Source organism: Nicotiana attenuata, unplaced genomic scaffold, assembly GCF_001879085.1.
Source record: "Nicotiana attenuata strain UT unplaced genomic scaffold, NIATTr2, whole genome shotgun sequence".
NCBI classification, from domain to species: domain Eukaryota; kingdom Viridiplantae; phylum Streptophyta; class Magnoliopsida; order Solanales; family Solanaceae; genus Nicotiana; species Nicotiana attenuata.
The window spans coordinates 68,413-76,664 of NW_017674847.1; the positions used below are offsets into that span (position 1 = coordinate 68,413).

General features: G+C 44.5%; 1 non-coding gene across 1 annotated transcript; it reads left to right on the plus strand.

The window, feature by feature from the left end:
• TRNAE-UUC lies at positions 1–72 on the plus strand. Its single transcript has one exon. It is a non-coding gene; the product is annotated as a tRNA-Glu (tRNA).
• Positions 73–8,252: the final 8,180 nt, after the last annotated feature.

Here is an 8,252-nt window from a genome sequence, read left to right on the forward strand (position 1 = left end):
GTCCCTTTCGTCCAGTGGTTAGGACATCGTCTTTTCATGTCGAAGACACGGGTTCGATTCCCGTAAGGGATAGGTACTCATTCCCGGCCGCTTTCAGTTAGTGTTCATTGCTGAGTGATCGCTCGCTATCTGGCTGGAAAAGATGGTCCGGAAGCTTCCTCTCTCCCAGCAAGCAAGACGAGATCACCACTTCTCTCAGTAATGGACTTCCTTTACTTCGTAACCTTAGCCTTAGATGTCCTTTCATAGATTCTCGAACCTCCGACAGACAGAATCTCCATGCATGCGTTCTTTCTCTCCTCCCCTCAGCCATACATCCCTTTTTTTCTTTTGGCCGTTTTTGTTAGGCATTGAACCCCACCCCACGGAGCGGTGCTGAGTGGTGTCCTCCCCTCCCTAATACCTAAACAGAGTTCCGTCTATGGAGCCTAAAGCTTAAACCATGGCATGGCGCAGTAAGTTGGCCTAGTCTCTCGCCCAGCCTTCGCCTTCTTCAGTGGCCAAGTTGAAGCGTTCAACGTCGGCCTACCACCTTTTTTTTTCAAGGTTGAGCTTGTTCAATTGAAGCTAATGCTATGCTGCCCTTCCCTTGTTCAAGAGAAAGCGAGGACTTTCTTTTAGCTACCGGCCCAAACAAAAGAGATTAGCCTCTTGATCGATCGATTGATTGGATCGAAGTACGAAGGGGTTGATTGAAGTCTGAGATCAGCCCAAGACTAAGGCCGAGCAACTAGCTGCTGCAGGATTGGACGTCTATCTATCTCACCACGCTCCCCTACTCCTATAAAGGCAGGCGGAAGGAATGCTCTGCTCATCTTTCTTACGGCTCGTTACCGCAGCGCTCGTTCACCCCTTCGGCTTCTTCCATTCAAAAAAAAGGTAGTCTTTCCTTGGTAAATAGCGTCTTGAAGTGAAGCGAAGGCATTATTGAAGGAAAGAAATGGCGGGTCGGTCAATTGCATTAGGTAGGAGATGCAGGACCTGTCTCAACCGCAAGTGCATTCGCTATTCGATTCCATCCTAAATCCCACCAAATTTTGATTCCAAAGTGTGTATCTCTTCTTTACTTTTAAGTGACAAGGGGGTGACAAAGGGTATACTTTCTTCTCTATGTCGTCGTCTCATTAATGAGCGTAGATTAATAGCCAAGCCTACCTTTTTGTGCTTGTCAATCTGTATCCTATTCTTCAGGTATAGTTTTCTCTGATCACAGATCGACAGGTGATCCGTTCTTTCTCCCCCTTTCGTCATAAGGCGTGGTCTGACTCTAAGAAAAAAAATTCCTGTGTTTAGGTCCCTACTAAGCATAATTCGTAAACTATGCAAAGGTTCTTTGAATACTTTTGAAAAAGTTTTTAGCAATAAAAGCAAAACAATTCTCAACGCCCTTACGAGGTAGTGATGAGTTAAACTACTCGTGTTGGCATGGAAGTTAGCCCGGTAAACTGATTCCATTCTGCTACTAGGGTTCCAAACCTTCCCCTGAGCTTTAGAATCTATAAATACCTTTTCAACTCAAGAAATGCTAAAGCTATTTAGAGTTGGTATTTCTAACTAAGTCGGAAGGAGGGCTTTGGGCAAAGAGCAACTCGAAAGTACTTTACTTCAGCCCCAGTACTGAAAGACGTGACTTCAGGAGTGGATTTCATAAGGAAAGACTTCGTTTACTTCATGTAAATTGCTTATGTAAGAACTAGTAGAAAGAAAGGAATTAAAAAAAAATAAGGCAGCATTGACATTGAATGAGAATGCTTGAATGGGAATCATCTTAGCAACTGACTATAGACATGAGTCTAAGCCGCCGGGAGAGGAGAGACCATTTTCATGAGAGAGGGACGAGCAAGTGACAGATTGGGAAAAAAAATAGGTAGGCCTTCTGAGCGGTCATTTAGGGGCCTCGTTAGCGACTCATCATTCTTCCCTAAGTTGTCAGAGTCCGATCGAAGCGAGCAAGAGATAAAGGAATCCTCGCTCATAGATGTGAATTGAAAAAGCAAGCCCGAATTCTTTTTAATTAGGCTCTATAGTCTGGTCCCTATCCCTGGTAAGGTCTGATTGTTATCCGTAAGTCTTGTTTTGACCGCGGGAAGGTGAACTTTGCAAAAGTGCTTATTTGGTTGGGAAGAATAGGACTTCTGACTCCAAGCCTACCCTACCCGAAAAAAAGTTTCAGCTATTGATGTAGCCTCTTGTCGATACTACTAGTCTTCTCGCTACCTACTAGAAAAATCCCATCAAGATAGATTGAATCGACGACCTATACTTCAACTAAAGGCACAAGGGCGTAGCGAGCACAGAACAGAGGAAATGCACATGGGTCTCCTTGAAGAACGAAGTCTAGGGTAAAGAAAGAAGGGTAGAGTGGGCACACTTTTACTGTGCTTGGATTAGCATGGTTGTCCCCCTTTGCTGGTTGAGGCTCGGCCTTTGACTCCGCTTGCCTCTACTTTTCATGTCAAGCGTACAAGTCTAGTTTAGTGGGATTTACTTCTAAAGACAGGAATTCTTTTTCATCTCCCCTGTCAAAGTCGACGTCTTAACCTGACTTCCTGAGCTCAGTTGATTCTTGAAGCAGTAGCTCTGGATCGAGAGCTGGATGCTTACCTTATTATTATGAAAAGGAGAAAGAGCTCTTTTTATAGATGTTGAGGTGAGTAAGGGGGGGTTTGCTGGCTTGCTGGCTAGCTCGTGCAATCAAGGAAAAATGCCTTCGCCTTCTTTTTTCAAAAGGAAAAAGTAAACTACCTTAGTAAGCTAGCTTTGGTTGCTAAGCAAGCCGGGCACTACGCTAGGACGTTGATCGATCATGACGAGAATGGACTTCTCTGTAATGTAATGTAAATGTAATAGAAGAGGCAGAGTCCAGTTCCCCTCCCTTCTCGACCAGACGAAGGAGATATGAATTCCATTTAGGCGGGTCAAGGCTTGGCTTGACCCTGTGTTCTCCCGGGTCGGAGGCGAGAACTTGAAAGTGAATCATTCAGTGGTGGGATGTTCATAGAACAGAAGGCCTCGCCCAAGGAGTGGCAGATTTGGATGGAGTCTCGCTTTGATGCTGGGGAGATGAGATCCATAGATCTGGATAGAGTCTCGCTCATAGAGGAAGAGTACGCGTGCTAGCGCGCTACAACTTACGTAGTTGATCGGATCAGATAGCCCTTCCTTCGGGCAAGCAACCAAACCCGGCACATCCAATTCTATTCAGATCAACAACTTGGAGGTATGGCTGAGTGGCTTAAGGCATTGGTTTGCTAAATCGACATACAAGAAGATTGTATCATGGGTTCGAATCCCATTTCCTCCGGTACGGAAATGAAAGGGGCGGGCGAAATTACGTGAGAGAAAGAACCTCTTGGTGGAGTCCAGTCCCCCGGAGGACAGAATAGCACTTCTTAGTGACTAGGAGCGGAGAGCCCGTTGCACCTTGTTTTTCTTTGACCGGCCTATCTTCTTTCTATAAGCAAGCTCCCTCCGGCCGTCCAGTCCCTGGACGGCTCTCGGTTCTTGAGCATGTTGGGGGATTAGGCGGCAGTTGAAAGAGCTGCTCGAAAGCTTGACGAACAAGCGAAAAAAGCCTATCTATTCTATTTTCTTAGTTTAGTAAAGGGCTTTTCCCTTACTAGTCAAGTGGTAAGGTAGTTAGGGGCGCTATCATAAGAATAACAGACTTAGGAAAGTGGTTCAGGTTAGCTCAGGCTGGTTAGAGGCAAAGGACTGAAATCCTTGTGTCAGTCGGATTATCGAAAATCCACTTTAAGCAGGCGAAAGGTCCAAACGTAGCCGGGAGTCGAGCGGATTTGAAAATAACAGTGAAAGAAGTATAGCAAAAAATGTGACACTCCTTCCTATACGGACGGACTTATTTGCCCGACGGTGCAGAATATAGTCGGTGCGGCATTGCTTGAGGCAGATTTCCAAAAAAAAAGCGGTGATTACTACGGATTGGTTCTCGCATCCCTGTGCCCAAAATAGGATGGCTGCAGTTCGGTCTTGTAGTGTTCATCGTCGGCAGTGATCTATATGCTTTGAGAGGTTGGTGAGGACGGGTGTATAGCTCGCAGGCTGTTCTGCTGTTCTATGGCATCTGTTTTGGGCTACAGAGGCCATAGGTTCGAATCTTCACCTTGATGTGAGTAGGCCTTCTCCGTGGCTTATGTCCATTATGTGATCGTGTTGACTGTGTGCATACAGTCGCAAGCATAAAGTAGAGACCAAATGATGCTTTCGACTATGTGCTCAGAGAGTGCTCTTATTGCCCCTTATCATGGTAGTTCCTACCAGGTGTTTGCTGGTACCGGTTATTCTTAGGGATTCAGTTTGAATCCACCTCATCCCCAGGAATTATGATCCGTTCTTTTCTTTGTTACCTTTACTAGGAGTTTCTGACTCTGTTTCTCGTTCAAACAAAAAGTAAAAGGAGTTTGATTCTTTTATTCCTAATATTTTTCCAATTCCTCTTTGTACTTATTCTGCTAATTATACTCTGGGATCTAACCCTTTTACCTTTTCTCGTTAGAATGTTCTTTTGCTTGATCTTTTCGTCTATTTGTTTTTTGTGTTTTCGAGAGTTTTGGAATGTTTTGTGGGGGAGGCCCAGGGACTTTCTCTGCTTGCCGGCGCCACCTCAAAATCCCTCCTCAATCCCGGGTAAAAGATTTTTGGCCATAGCGAATTCGAGATAGTCTTGAAGAGGTTATTTTGACATGACGGGTCTTTAGTGCCGCATTGGTTGTCCCTCTTGACGGGGACTGTGTTTTTATTGATTGGAAACAAGTTTGAATGCATGTTTAATAGAATTGGCGAAGGCCCAGCGGGGCGGGACAATTGTGTGGTGCTTTGCGTTGAGGAGTCCCAGGCCCATATCGTGAGAACTCCTAGAACCCTCCAATCGGGGTCCAGGTCCTGTCGGAGCCTTGGCGCCGCCGATCTCCACAAATATATAAGCCTTGGAGTCATCGATGATACATCTTACGCTAATTGACAATTGGAAAATTACCAATGCTATTTTTTTTGCATGGTAGTGAAGGATAGGGGGATTCTATTGTGGCAGAAAGTGTAAACATTCGACCTTCAACATATTGTTTCTCGCAAAAGGAATATAACCCTCAATCCTCTTTGGCGATCCGGAGATCGGAGAATAGGATCTTGGATCCGTGAGAAAAGTCACTTCCAGTTGCTATATCTCTTTTCAATCAGTAATACTTACTTCAACATCCTGCTTAGGTCGAAGAATCCCCCTACACCTCCCCAAGAAGCTTTTTGTGACTTTTTCGGTTAACTCGAGCATACGAATGTGAACTTGACCAACAAGGCGGAATGTATTACGTAATAGCGTCAGAGAGGAACTCTGATTTTATTATCATACTATGATCTCACGCGAATATTACGGCGAACACATGGGACCAAATAACCAGGCCTATATAAATAGTAATAACTCTGTTTCCCGTGGATGATAATGAATTGATTTGCATGAGAAAGTCCCTATGGCGCAGGTTTGAGGCAGCCCAAAATCGAGAATCTGAACGAAGAGGAAAGCGGTAGGCCGCGCTGATGGTGAGACTCATAAGCGGCCAGTTAATAATCTAACTAGGACAGGATGAAAGGGCCAGGATGGCTTGTAATGGCCAACAGAAATCCGTTATATTGCAGGTTGGCCATAATCAAAGTCGCTCTCCTTCTTATTTTTGTCGCGATCAAAATGTATGAGGTTGTTGCTCTGGCCTATCTTTTGCTCCCAGGAAGATGGCTGGTTCGAGTTCCAGCTCGTGAAAGAGTTTGTGAGTATACCATCGGTGAGTGACATGTGAGACTTTTATCCTACTACTTCACTTCTCTCGTAACTCATAGTTAGTTCGAGCCATTAGAGGACTTGTACTTATCTTTTCGACAAACCTCAAGGCGGACGATGGTGTCGAAAATACGCATGTGTGATGCGGATTTTATTTAATAGCTGCGCTTACACCTTCAACCCTCGAAAAGGTTCGCGATTGCGTGCAAAAAAGTAACATCTAAGATTTCGTGAATCAGACGGCTTGGGACAGAGAACATTCCGTGATGCAATACCACAAGGGGGCATAGGCTGTGTTTGAACACGCTTTCATTGAAGAGAAAGGATGTGCCTACAATGAAATCTGTTGTAGACCTTTTGTTTTGATGCACATGAATTATTCTTTCCGAGCCGGTAAGCTAAGAAAAGAAGCCCTTTAGAAGCAGAGCGTAGACCCACACAATATGCTACAATCGAAAGCTCTGTTCTACCTTCCTCCTGGTCCTTGCTCTTGCGGTTCGCAAAATACAGGAAGAAGCCATAGCTTCTTTTTCCCGACCCAAAAGGCTTTGCTCGTGTATTACTTTTTCCCTCCTGTGATACACTGGGTACATTTCACTCTTTCTCTAATGACGTTGTTGAAACTCGTCCTAAAAAAGTGAGGAAAAAGTTGCTTAAGACCAGCTAATTGCAGCCTCGGCGGTGTGTTTAAGGACTCATTATCGAAGGATTAGGAAGCCTATAGACTAGACTTAGAAAGTGTGAAGCATTTGCACTGGTCTATCAAGGTCTGCTTCCTACTTAAGATGCAGGCTTGAATCACCATGCTCTCCGAATGCACTATATCTTCCTAGAAGCTCCATTCATGCCCATAATTCTAACGCATAAAGCGAAATAGGAGTAAGACTTGCTTCACCCGATCCCATGAAATGAGTGGTACTATCCGCGGCTTCAATCCCTTACAAGCTTGCTCCAAAGCTCTTGTTCCTCAATTCCAAACATTGCGCCAAGACCGAAAGACTACCAATCGCTCCAGGAATGAGCCAACAATGGCTCTCTCAAAAAACTGCTGATCTTTTCCCCACTAAGCTGTATTAAAGCCCGCGCTTGCTGAATCGGTTTGACTTACTCGAACTTCTGTTTATGTCTCCGTCACCTGCTTTGTACCACCCCGGGTATTTTTGCTCAGAAAAGGAAAAGATTTATTTCTTTCGTAACACCTCGGCGTGCACTGAACGGATAGCCCTCGCTCGCAAGTTGACGCTACACCTTCCCTTCCTCAGTTTTGAGGCGTGCTTCATTGAGGCATTTCCTTTCCTATCCGTCCTTACGCTACCCCGCTATCTATAAGGTTGACCTAGCCTTCTTCCTCTCTAATTTTGTCCACGCGAAGATTCCATTTCTTTTTCCTTTCCTACCTTTCAATGTGTTCTCCACACTCGATTTATTGTAAATAGAATTTCAATGGGAATGGATAGCAATTCCTCGTTGGACCCAAGACTGCGATTGAATCTGAATGTGGCCTCCGGGCTCCAGAGCAGATGCGCCATCCCATGCCCTCTAGTTTGAATTGTGATTATGTTATCCCACCAACTCGATTACAAAGGGTCCTCAAAACATTATAACATGGACTCTATTGAAGTCTCTCCCACTTGAATAAGCTCTAAATAAGGAGAAGGAAAGCTGCGCCCCTAATATCAAAAAGAGCATATCACTCTTCCTTAGCAGTAGGTTCCTTCCTACATATAATCTCTCGACCTATAACTTCGAACCCTCACCTTCGAAGATAGATTGATATTTAGGACATTCAAAGCAGACTAAAGGCATAGGGCAAAGGAGCTTAGAAGGGTGACGTATGAGACGGCGGAGTTAGTAAGGTATTGTGAATACACATTAGAATAGATGCATGCTCTGGAGTGACGAGAACGCTTATGATTCATGCTTAGAATTCTAAATTTTTGAGATTCTAACCTTGAGAAATTGACGTAAGTTGATAGATGGAATCGTTTCAGTTAGGCTAGTTTCCTTTCGATAGAAAAACGCCTGGCCTAGTGAGATTTTCAAGTAGATCACCGAAATAGCGGCCGGAAGACGGGTTAAACCTGGTGTAGATCGGCTAAGATCTGAATGGAACTGTCTTTGAGTGAGTGATCCTGCCCTGATTTTTTATTTTTGTCCCCCAGCGGGAGACATCGTAAATAGTGTTAAATGTTTGATTCTTCCCCTATTGAATTAGGAATCGATTGAATGGGACTTGCCTATCCCTTTATTCATTAGTTCGATTTTTTTTCTTCTCTCTTTCGTGTTTGATACCTTTTGGTTTGGGCCATCCGAGGTCAACGGCCCGCTTTCTCATTGCGGCGAGTTCTATTCTATATTCTCTTGTGTACCAATTGTGACACTTCACTGGCCTCTTCCTCTATTTCTGTCAAGCAATTATATACGCTCTCAGACGGCTCCTACGACAATTACCTCTCTTCTCGAT